The sequence below is a fragment of the Protopterus annectens genome, chromosome 2.part1 (assembly GCF_019279795.1).
Source record: "Protopterus annectens isolate FY-2018-M chromosome 2.part1, PAN1.0, whole genome shotgun sequence".
Classification (NCBI taxonomy): domain Eukaryota; kingdom Metazoa; phylum Chordata; order Ceratodontiformes; family Protopteridae; genus Protopterus; species Protopterus annectens.
The window spans coordinates 1,298,104,847-1,298,117,484 of record NC_056729.1 but is presented as its reverse complement, the minus strand read 5'-3'; positions in this window follow the sequence as shown (position 1 = coordinate 1,298,117,484).

The following is a 12,638-nucleotide window of genomic DNA, read 5'->3' as shown; positions in this document are numbered from 1 at the left end:
GAATGTGTCAGCCTTCAGATGAGATGTTAAAGTGAGGCCCCATCTGCTTGAGTTAGCAGTAGCTCATTTGGATATAAAAGATCCCATTGCACCTATCAAAAAGAGCAGGGGGTCCTTTATTCATATACAAAAAATAATTCTTACTTACAAAATATTTACTTATTTATAATACTTATATATATATACAAACATATACATATACACATCTGTTTTCATATATTAATTTTCTTTACAATACTGCTAAATTTTCATCCCATTAGACCACCACTCTTTTTCCATAACAACCATCTGATTTTACTTAATAGTTTTGCTAAAATCCATTTACTAATAAACTGTCTCATTTATTCTTTCATTCCATATAACATAAACTAACTTTTTATCTATTCTTTTAATGCATTCTTTACTTCTGTTCTTATCTTTTAAATTCGTCTTTGTCTCTGATGCAAACAGGCAACCTGAAAATGGTTCATCTCCCAGGCCCATGCTTACACTTATCAAGGGTATCAGAACTCGTCAGAGATATGGGATGCTTGGCTAGGCTTAATAAGGCCCTTGTGGTCATTAGCCTAGTAAACACTTATGGACCTATTATAATATCCATATTTTGTCATATCTGTGTTTATTTTATCTACTTCTTTTATATCGTCAAAAATCTTCTTTACATAGTTTTCCCCATAACTTTATTTTTACTCTTTTACATTTCAAAATACATGTTCCATAGTTTCCTCTTCTTGAATGTAAACATTCTTTATTCATATTGCATATTTCCTTTTATTGGTAATGTATCTATTACCAGTCTCCACAAAAAAAACCTTGACATTCTACTTTCTAATTACACCATTTGCTTCTTATTTTTATAGCTTTAATTTTTTTTTAATCTGTTAGATTTTTCCATGGTTTTACATAGTAATGTTTTCTCATTATATTCTTATACCACACTTTTCTATCTTTTTCAATATCAGTTTTTATTTTCCACAAAAATATTTTTTCATTATAACATTTTATTTCTTCACTTATACACTATTTTTCTCTTTTACTCTTTTTCACCGTATCTCAGAATTTGTCATCATTATTATTATTATACAGTTTTACTACTATTATCTCATCTTTAGCACTTTAGCACTTTGTACAAATTTAAAGAAGCAGTGTATAACACTGGGTTAATTAACCCTAAACCTCCTTCATCTTTATTTACATACAAAATGCCTGCTTTTACTAGGTTTAATCTAGAACCCCATATAAATGAAAAAAATATCTGCAATAATTCATTTTCAAGCACTGTTGGCAACATAAATACAGATGCTAAGTATGCCATTTTTCCCATCAGTACTGAATTTATCAAATAAGCTTTTTTTCTTAATGATAATTTATATGTTCTGAAAAGCAGGTTTGTTTTATTTCTTCTGTTTTTTTCCCATTGAATTCTACTTATATCCTTATTCCAAAATTTTATACCTAACACAGAAATTTCAGTTATTCTAAAACATATACCCCCAATCTTTACTACATCACCTAAACCTTTACTTTTTTCTTTCTTTAAAGACATCCCTATCATCTCTAGAAGTTCTATGTCAGAAGATAGAATGTTCAAAAGAGTGAAAATCAAAATATCTAAAACTAACAGTATCAAAAATATTTTTAATGCAAGGGTCAAGCCCTGCTACATCGTCCCCTGCTAATTATAAGTACCAACTCCAAGATCGCACAACACTGGAGAAAGGACAAATTCCATTTTCAATATTTTGAGTTTTAGATATTTTGATTTTCAGTCATTTGAGCTTTCAAACTTCTGAAGGCATTCCTCTCTAGACAGTCATGGTTTACTATGAACATCTGGAAGTGAACTTGTGCGTTTAATCATGCTGTCAAAATATAATGTCGAAAATAGAAATGCCACCAGATTTACTAATTTTCCATGCCGGACTAGTCTAGTTCTGCACGGAAGTGGCAGCTTAGGAGGAGGATGTCAGCGTGCCATGCATATTAATGAAGGCACGCTGCCTGAACTCTCAATCCTACACCGAGCGTGTACGAGTGCAGGGGGTGTGTCTGAGAGCAGAGCTCTCAGAATAAACATGCTCATGTAATATAGAACAGCAGAAAGAGGAAATAAATGAGCAAGGCCGGTCATAGGTGTCTGCATATCTCAACCAACAGTCTCCCATGTGTACAACAGCAACAGGACATATAAATAAACCGAAGAAAACACACTATATTCATTTAAATCTGAGTACAGTTGACCATAGGTGCACGGGTGTGCCCATCGCTGAGCTACAGTTAAAGCAGATGAAAAGGCTGAAGAGGATAACAAGGAAGATATATCTACATGAAACAACACAGCAATAGTGTAGTGGGCAGACCATCCGCCTAACGAGCAGGCATTCCCGGTTCACGTCCCACTGCAGCGCATACCATTTTCCATGTGAAATCCATATATGAACAATTTTATCATGTTGTTTGCTGTATAACCTACTAAATAACATGTAAATGTGAACTGGAGTACCGCATTAAATGCACATGTGAAGTGTCAGTGTCATAATGAATAAGGCACTAGTAAGCAGGTCTAAGAACTAGTAAGCATGTTGAAGTGTGGTTGCACGGGGGTAAGCATTACCTACACAGATTAAGCAAAGTAGAAGTCAACTGAGTGTAAGACACTGTAATCGGAGGTTGGCAGTGCTTACCTTCGCACAAACCAGCTTACAGCTGCATTAAAGTGCCTTAATCACTCAGTATCCAACCACTGTTTTGCACCACCAACAAAATAAGCAGCTCCTACAAGGCCTGAACCAAGGACCATGCACACCATAGACATAGGGATCTACCACTAAGACTTACATATGTTCACAGGCCGTGCCAATGAGGGTGAGGGGCCCAATCAACAAACATGTAACACGTAGCATCACCCCCCCCACAATAAAAGTATACAAACCACTGCTTCCCAGAATACAAGCAGGATACTACCAGTGGGAGAGACCCGCCAAGTCTAATCTTGAAACAAAGACAAGAATATCCCTTGCGGGACAGACAAAAATTTAATGGCTATTTGGGCTTCCAGCCATTACACTGATCACCTACGGCAGGGCACGCATGTTCCCGGACTACAAGGTTGGGGAAGCCTGATGACGCATGGGGCGGGATAATGTATGTGATGGGTCCCAAGAAGCGGAGAGTGGGCAGTGTGTATTGGTGTGTTTAGACCCGACCTGCACCTGGAGTAAGGAAGAGTGCTGAAGAGGATGTGTGGGTTGGGAACTATGTGTATGTAATTATGGGCCTAGCCATGCAGGTGTTGGCTGGAGCAGTTCCATGTGGACTGCCCCAGGGATGTAAGCAATAGTGTGCATTCGGCAGAGACGACACCTAATGAGCAGCCATGCCTGGTACGAGTCCCACAACAGCAAAGCCTAGTTTAAATGGCAAAGGATGGTATAACCAGATGTGTTGTTGCAAACCCACTAAATGACACCATAGAACACATGGTCATGACACCCCACTGCAGGAATGTAAGCCAAACTAAGTGGCATCACAAGGTATTATTGTTGTCCTCCGCCCACCCAGGGGTGTGAATGTCCAAACCTACCCCCAAATGCAGGGTATATACACAGCTGTCACTGTAGATGAAATGTCCAGCTGTGGACCTTCCTGTCAGCCTTCCTGCACATCCCTGGACATGTCCCCTACTATCAGCCCCTCTGTGTGGCCCAATAACACCACTTACCTATCGAACCCTGTTTCATGACTGGTAATGTTAACAGTCACAAGTAGGCGACACCCTCATCACAACTATATTGGCAGAATCTGGAACCCTCAACCCACATGTATTACCGCAGCTGTCCCACACGACACATGCAAATAACACATGAAGGGAAACCTCAAGCACACCTGGATCACCACCTGATCACCACCTGGTGAAGTCCACCCCCCACAACTAACACTACATACCCCTACACCAACTAGTGACACCAACACCTCCTGTCCTGCCTCGCATACAAATCCCAGCATCCAGCAAACCTGCACTACTGCTCCCCCACCAATCAGTCCAATGGCCTACTATACAGTTAAAATGCCCCCCTCCACCTACCTAACTACACCTTCACTATTCACATCTACTCTACAACACAGGTATGGCATAACTAAACCTAACCCGAATACCTGAGTGTAACCTATCCAGAATTGCTAAACTGGAATCCCACTTCACCTTATACTGACCTTTGTCAACAGTCATACTTGACATGTACACCTGACTTAAGCATGTATCATACCGACATGTTAATGAAGTGGCATGGGGGTATGCGGCAGCAAGTGGGGTTACACCTGTTTGGGCATCGGTAAGCAATGCCCACACTGGTTAAGCAATGTGGAGCCCAACCCAGTGTAAGATGCTGTAACCAGAGGTCACCAAGTCTGAGCCTTGAGCACACCAGCGCATACCCGCAAACACTACCCCCAAAGTGCCTTACGCACCCTGTAGGCAATAGCTCTCATCGTGCCCAGTAACAAAATGATCAGCACTCCCAGGTCCCTCCCCCAACCCTTCACATTATAGTCCAAGTGAGTTACCACGAAGGCATGGCAAATAGACAATCAACTGCTGTTATCATGAACATAACATCCAGCACAGGTAGTTAACAGTCTAGGAAATGTATGTAAGTATGCAGATTAATACCAGCAAACATGTGCACATTGCTCAATCACAGCATTCCGAGCAGTCTATGAGTATCAATGAACACTGTCTGTCCACACAAACTGTGAGAACAGTAGTCTTGCATAATACTGAAGAGAGGAATGAAAAATGGGGCACGCCGTGGGGGCGTGCATCATCCATGCAACCGGAAGATGAGGCTGGTCTGGTGTGTGAGCACACCACCGCATCTCAAACCCCTGGCAGGATGCTACCAGTGGGAGAAACAGTGTAGACCAGCAAAGTCTACTCGAGACACAACAACAGGTCCGTCCTTGGCAGGACGAACCAGACTTTGTGGGTCACAAAGATGTGACCACCAGTATTAGAGGAGGATCAAGGGGAGTCTCGAACATACATGGACTAAACGGATGAAGAGCCTGCAGAAGGTCACGTCGAGACATTATAATGGAGGAGTACCGAGACGTGCAGAGAGGGAAATGTGTGGAGGTGTGGTATGGCAGGGCTAGCAACTGGAAAATGGATGGATGCTCTGTACACAGAGCTCAGGGCCCAGGGAAAGGGAGCATAGGTATGACATTAAGGTAAACATATTTAAATGAAGCAGGACAGCAATAATGTAGTGGCAGAGCATCCACCTAATGAGCAAGCATTCCCGGTTCGAGTCCCACTGCAGCACATTCCATTTTCCTTGGGAAATCTGTATATCAACATCATTTTGCTGTATAACCTATTAAATAACATTTTTATTTGAACAGGAGTACCGCATTAAATGCACATGTGAAGTGTCAGTGTCATAATGACTAAGGCACTAGTAAGCAGGTGTAAGCACAAGTAAGCAGTAGTAAGCATAGATAAGCAGTGGGAAGTGTGTGTATGTGTGTTTGTGCAGGGGTAAGCATTGCCTATAGATATTGGGCAAAGTAGAAGCTAACTGAGTGTAAGAAAATGCACCGGGAAGGTAGCATCGCTTAGCTCTGGGCAAACACGCGCAATCCTGCGTACAACCACTCAAATGTCCGTTAATCACACTGTATCCCAACAGCTGGTGTTCTGCCCAGCAACAAAATAAACAGCTTCTGCAATGCTCGAACTCAGGACCCTATACACCACAGTCACAGTATTTAACCACTAAGCCATCATAGCAATGCATACAAGTGAGGTATCAGCAAACTAATCCTAACCACAGGAAAATCAAACAAAACATGTGAAATGAATCTATGTACAGTGTGATGTTGTATAACCTGCCACAGAATATGTATATATGTGAATTGGAGTACTTCAGTATGCATAGATCTGAGGTGTTATTGTAGTAAAGTGTAGAAGTCCCTAGGACCCCATACAGTGCATGTACACATGAATCACGGATACCAGACACATATATAACCTGTAATGAATAAGAAATCACTGCCAAAAGGAAAATATAGTGCTAATTAACTATTAAGCAATGCTAACCACAGCACAGCTCAACTCAGTAAGTGTAAGCAATGTGTAAGACAGCCAATTCAATCTGCCTAGTGGTATACCTCTGTAAGCACTGCCAACCCTAGGCAAGCAGGTGTGCCCATAGCTTAGCCTTTTCAAAACCGGCCAATCATGGAAAAGTGTGGGTAATTGGCCGTATTTAAACCCCACAGGTGGGAATACTTCCCATAACTGGTTGTAGCTTCCTACTGCAGGCAAAATGGCTGGTGTGGGTGAAGGCACTCAATTCAGAGTGCAGCGCTTGGGCATCCAGGAGTCATAATTCATGGTATGGCTCCTGGTAAAACACCATGAGTAGAGACTACTGCAGGGCCAGTACCAGGGCTCGTAGGGCAAAATGGAGGCCTGGGACAGTCTCGCCCATGACCTCACCTGTGCCACAGGTATCCCCCAGACTGGTGAGCAGGTCAGGCACCACCATGCTGACCTGAAGAGGCAGAGGGGGGATATACTGGAACAGTGGATCCAGGAGTCTCGGCAGATGCCTAATGACCCAGTACTGAGTAAGTACTCATTCTACTAAGTATAACTAAAGAATGGACTTATAGAAGGAAGTCCAACCAGCCATAACTGTAAAAACAGTCTAGTCTTTAATAAATATTAACGCAGAAAAACTCTTTTTTAGAAAAACAGCGTTTTCAACCGATAACATCAGACTTCATCAGATACAATAGCATTATACCATTATCCAATTTATATACACGTCAATTAAAAGCCTTCCTATTATTCAGTTAAACAATTAACTAAAATTAATGAATAATACAAAAAATCGAAGTATAAAAATCAATAAAATTCATGTTAAAGTACACAAAATTAAAAATGATATAACATTTTGCATGAATTTGTGAAAAAGAAAATACACCAATACACATAAGTAATAAATATTAGTTATATGTAATAAATGATGAAATATTTTTTGCAATATTGCTGACCTGAGTTTTAAAAGGGGTATAAGGGAAATGCTGTCATTTAAACCCGGAGGTCTATTGGCCTCCAAAAAGATTTGCCAGTAGGCCTCTCTATATGCTAACTTTGATTCCCAGTCCCCCCTGGGATATTTATGTACTGTCTCAATGACAAAAAAGAAAAACTAGCTTTGCAGCATGCCAAGGAATGTCTGTATAAGGCATTATGGTTGTTTTTGTTACTAATACTATTAGTATGTTCATATATCCTTCGCTTAAGTTGCCTTTCGATTTTCCCTACATAGAAACTATCACATCCTTTACAACAAACCAAATATACCAGCCCTGAACTATTACAATTAGAGTACCCTTTAGAATATATAACTTTTTCCTTGAAATTATATTGACTTGCTCTTCTTGCATAATGTAAGAACACTGATTGCAGGCACCACACTTATAAGTGCCATTTCTCTTGTTAGAAAAAACATTCCTAAAATGTGTCTGTTCCAACAACTTTTTAAGATTTTTCCTTTTCTAAATACTACTTTCATGGGTTTGTTCTTTAAATTAGGCAGGTCTGTGAATTCTGTAAATTTTTTGTATTCATTCTCCACTATAGTCTTTATTATATATGCACTACCACTAAAATTAGTTGTAAATACTCTGTTGTATCCCAAGGTGTTGTTATTCAAATGACCATTTTGGTTCTTGAACTCAGATCCCACACCTAAAATGGGCTTGTAAATATCCTTCCTACCATTAGTGACCTCAATACAAATGTTAGATATCAGGTCAATGGGGTATCCACATTCTAAAAACATATTTTTTAGGATGGGGCATTCATAATCATAGTCCATATCCAATGATGTCATGCGGCTAGCTCTAACATATTGGCCTTTTACAATTCCCTTCTTTTGAAAAAGGGGGTGTGCACTTGAAAAGTGAATATATGTATTAGAAAAGGTACTTTTCCTATATATAACAGACTTAAATCCTTGTTCAAGTTTACTTAATGAAACATCCAGATAGTTTACGCTATCATGGGAAACATGGTATGTGAATCTAAGAAAATGTGTAGTAGTATTAAGATACTGAATAAATTCCTCAAAAAGTTCTACACCTCCCACCCAAAAAATGCAGATGTTGTCCAGAAATCAGGCATACATGTTCCAATATTTATTATACTTACTGTCTTGTATATATTTCTTTTCCCAAACTGATAGGACTATATCTGCAAAAATGGGAGGACAGCAGTCCCCCATGGCTATTCCAGTCTCCTGTTTATAAAACTCACCCTCAAAGTGCATTAAATTGTTTTTGAGGACTATTTTGGCCAATTCCAGGCAAAAAAAAAATCTAATTTTCAGTAATGAAAATGGCGCCAATTTTAAAAAACTTTTACTTGTTCTCTGAAGAAGCCATTGTACTTTGAGTGGCGAAAACGCTGTTTTTACACTGTTGAAGAATAAAATTTTGCGTTAAGAACATCTACACACTACTGGCTGGCGTGGTTTGTTGGACCTGTGGAGCTGTACCTATATATATATATATATATATATATATATATATATATATATATATATATATATATATATATATATATATATATATATATATATATATATATATATATATATATATATATATATATATATATATATATTTATTGCTGTATATATGTGGACATATGGATGTATACATATATATCTATAGATGTATGCGTATCTATGTATATATGTATATATTGGCATACATATATGTATATATTCCTATATCTATATTTACATATATAGATATGTTATATCCATTTAAATATAAATATATATACACACACACATAAATCTACATGGTGGAATACATCCCCGTAGTGCTGAATACCTGGGCTGGATGATATGTTTGTGAAAACATCATGATTATGCATATCTGCCATGACTTAGTGGTAAATCACTTTGTGTATGGTGTGCCAGGTCCTGGTTTCGAGCCTTGCAGGAGCTGTTCATTTTGTTGCTGGGCAGAACACGGGCCATTGGATACAGAGTGATTAACTTCTGGTTAAAGTAACTTACAGTCAGTTAGCTTCTATATTGCTTAACCTGTGTAGGCAGTGCTTACCGCCGCACAGACCCACTTACTACTGCTAGAAATTGCCTAAAGCTGTCTGTATCTAATGGGCCTTGTTCTGCCCAGCAACATAACAAACAGCTCTGGCAAGGCTCAAACCAAGGACCCTGCAAACCATACACAAAGTGATTCGCCACTAAGCCATGGCAGATATGCAAAAGCCTGATGTTTTCACAAACATATCATCCAGTCCAGTAATGCAACAGTACAAAAAATGTATACCATCATCTAGATGTATGCGTGGAAATATATTAATCTGTAAACAGACACAACATATCTATATCTGACATTTTTTGTATATAATATATATATATATATATATATATATATATATATATATATATATATATATATATATATATATATATATGTATATACGTGTGTGTACGGCTGTACGAACATGTACGCCAATATGGTACCATGCAGTGGGGCAGCATGTAACATCAGATAGGAGGGGAGATAGAACAATGACATCTACCACAGTCTGTACACAGGCTAAAGTACATATTAACAATACACACACTGCTGACATTCACCATAAGTACACAGACCTCAGTACTGTACAATCATCCACAGAATGTCCAGGTTATGTCATGAAATATAACCTCTACTGTACATAACATGTGTAGCAGTCTGATATATCACTGGCTTGTTATCAGATATGATGACAGTAATTATGGTGTCTGGCACATATGCACCACTTCATGCATGACATATGTACAAAGGTTAACAGAGGTGTGGCTGGAAGCACATACACAGGGCCAATATTGACATGTTGCTGTGATACCCTCATACATTTACTGTTGTAACAGGGTTTGTTGCAACATATGTCCTATGACGGTTATGAAGTCAGTAACTGTCATGGCCTTCACCATCTACAGACTGCAAACCTCATACTGCCTTCTGCAGTCCACAGATAGATTGTCCACATGAAACCAAAGGCACAACACTGCCCAGTCTGCAGATAACCCTGCAGATGGGGATGCCTCATAAACATAGAACTGTTATGGCAGGTATTACAACATGTACGACATCCATACCCAGAAACACTGTTAAACCAGCATTACTCCAAATGCGGTATAGCAGCACTTACAGTCTGTAGTCAGGTCAGGCACATCCCCCTCCTGTTTGTTGCCCTCTTTCCACAGTGTAGTTTGTTAGAGGTAAATCCCCAATCCACCTGAGATGCTGTTTGCCAAACAAGAGATCTAGTTCCTGCTCACAGTGAATGAAAAGGGCCAACACCACCATGATGTTCCTAGATATTTGAGTGTGTTTCCATGCAATTGACTATGGAAATGTTATCACAGCTGTCCCACATGCAATCAGCTAGGGGATGTCTGCAATTTGTGCAAAGGCCATCAGCTAATCATGAGCATCACTTAAAATACACATGCTGCTGCTTAAGCATAGCAGGTGTGGGTCTCCACATCCATCAGAGAGGGGGTGGGAGAGGCAGACAGAAGCAAATACCTGTCAGGGAAGGGTGGGAGAGTAAAACTGTAGCATGTTTGTGTCACACACCTACCAGCACAGGGTATCAAACCCCCGACAACTATGTAGTGCTATCACAGTTAGATGCAGTTATTAAATGTGCCACATGGGGTACCTGTTGGGGTGCACTCAGGACATATATGTAATGGTGAGTAACATCTGCAACAGGGATACGGTACATATGAGGTAGGTAACGTACACATGCCTGTCTGCATGAACAGGTGCCAGCGTCAACACAGCCAAAGTCTCACAAGGACACACACACATTGACACACTTGGCAGGGCCAGGAGTACAACTCATCAGTAGTGGGTTTGCCACAACACATCACTGTGCAGGTATCACATGCACCCTGGTCATATGGAGGTAGTAAGAGCAAAGAGTATAAGAAGGTGTCAGACAATGGACAGCATGCTTCAGTATGCCCATGAGGGTTGTAGTGAGTGTGGATGTGGCCATACAAACCATGCGACACACACACATACACACTAGGTGCCAGTACTGACATGCATGGGTGCATGTCTGCATGGGTGTGTATTGGTCCACTGTGCCAGCAGACTATATAAGGGTAGGTGATGGGTATACTTTGGCATCAGGCCACATGACAATGGTCTGCATTGTGGCTTGGGGCTGTAGTTTCTGCATTTGCCCACACAGGTGGGTATTGTATCCCCCATCCATTCACCTGGGTGACTTGTGTGTGGCCAATGCTGTGCATCACCTGCCATGTATGTGTTCCTTAGTTCATGACATGGATGGTGTCTAGGATGTGCACACCTCCCACATGCATGTACAGTGACATGTGGAACTGTACCTGGGGTGTCTGGCCCATGTTGTGAACACGGATTAACATCAGATGTGCCAGTCTTGCCCACCTGTTGCAGGAACTGGTAATGGGCAGCAGGTTTTCCCTGCACCTACACTGATAGCATGCTAACAGCATTTCCTGGTGTCAGTGGCATCTGTCCATACAAGGCATGTTGTCAGGCATGGTATGTCCATTGTGGGTCACATGTGAAGGCACCACAGGTGGTGCAGGTGTCCATTGAGGAACATGGGGGGAGGTGCACTGTCTGCATGTACATGCATATTGGAAAGATGGGCAAGGTGACATGGGCTCTGTAGCCCACTGCTGTCACTCCATAGTCACTATCAGTGGCCAATATGCAGTGTACTACCCACATACTGGCTGTTGCTTAGGCATGTGTGTATGACACATGGGTAGACAGTGCGATCTGGGTAGTAGTGGGGTTGCTAACTGTCATTGCCTGGCCTTGATGTCACATGTATGGATATGGCTTTGCACCCCAGCCACTCAGCTATTTTACATCTGTTATCCCAGTATGGTTGACATTGTGATATATAGTAGGGCCACCATATAAGAAATATGCAAAACCCGATCCACATTGGCCACGGGTGTCACACACTCACAACCACCTCTACACAGGATATGAGTTACAAACACACACACACACACACACACACACACACACACACACACACACACACACACACACACACACACACTCCTGTCATGTCTTGGAGTAGAACCCCTAGCTAACTAGTTTATTACACTACAGCACTACACAGTTATAGTACGCACCATGGACATTACTGGAGTAGTCCTTCCCCAAAGGTGTATTTTACAATGGATGACATCAACAGGATTACAAAAGTAGGGCATTTCATATATACTGCATGTGACTATCCTATACTGCATTGCTCCATACACAGACATTGAAACACACACAAAACATCCAGAACTGCCACACTCCAGCAGTACACAGTTACCATACGCACTACAGGGATTATTGCACTATAACCTTCCCAGAGGTGTATTTCTAGGCTGGTGACATCAGTAGCCTTGACAAAGTTGAGTATATGAATTGTAAGGAGTGTGAGTACCCTAAAAAGCATTGTTCTCTACACAGTCAGAAACACATACACACACTTGCCATGTCTGGGGTTAAAACACTTACCTAACAATTTT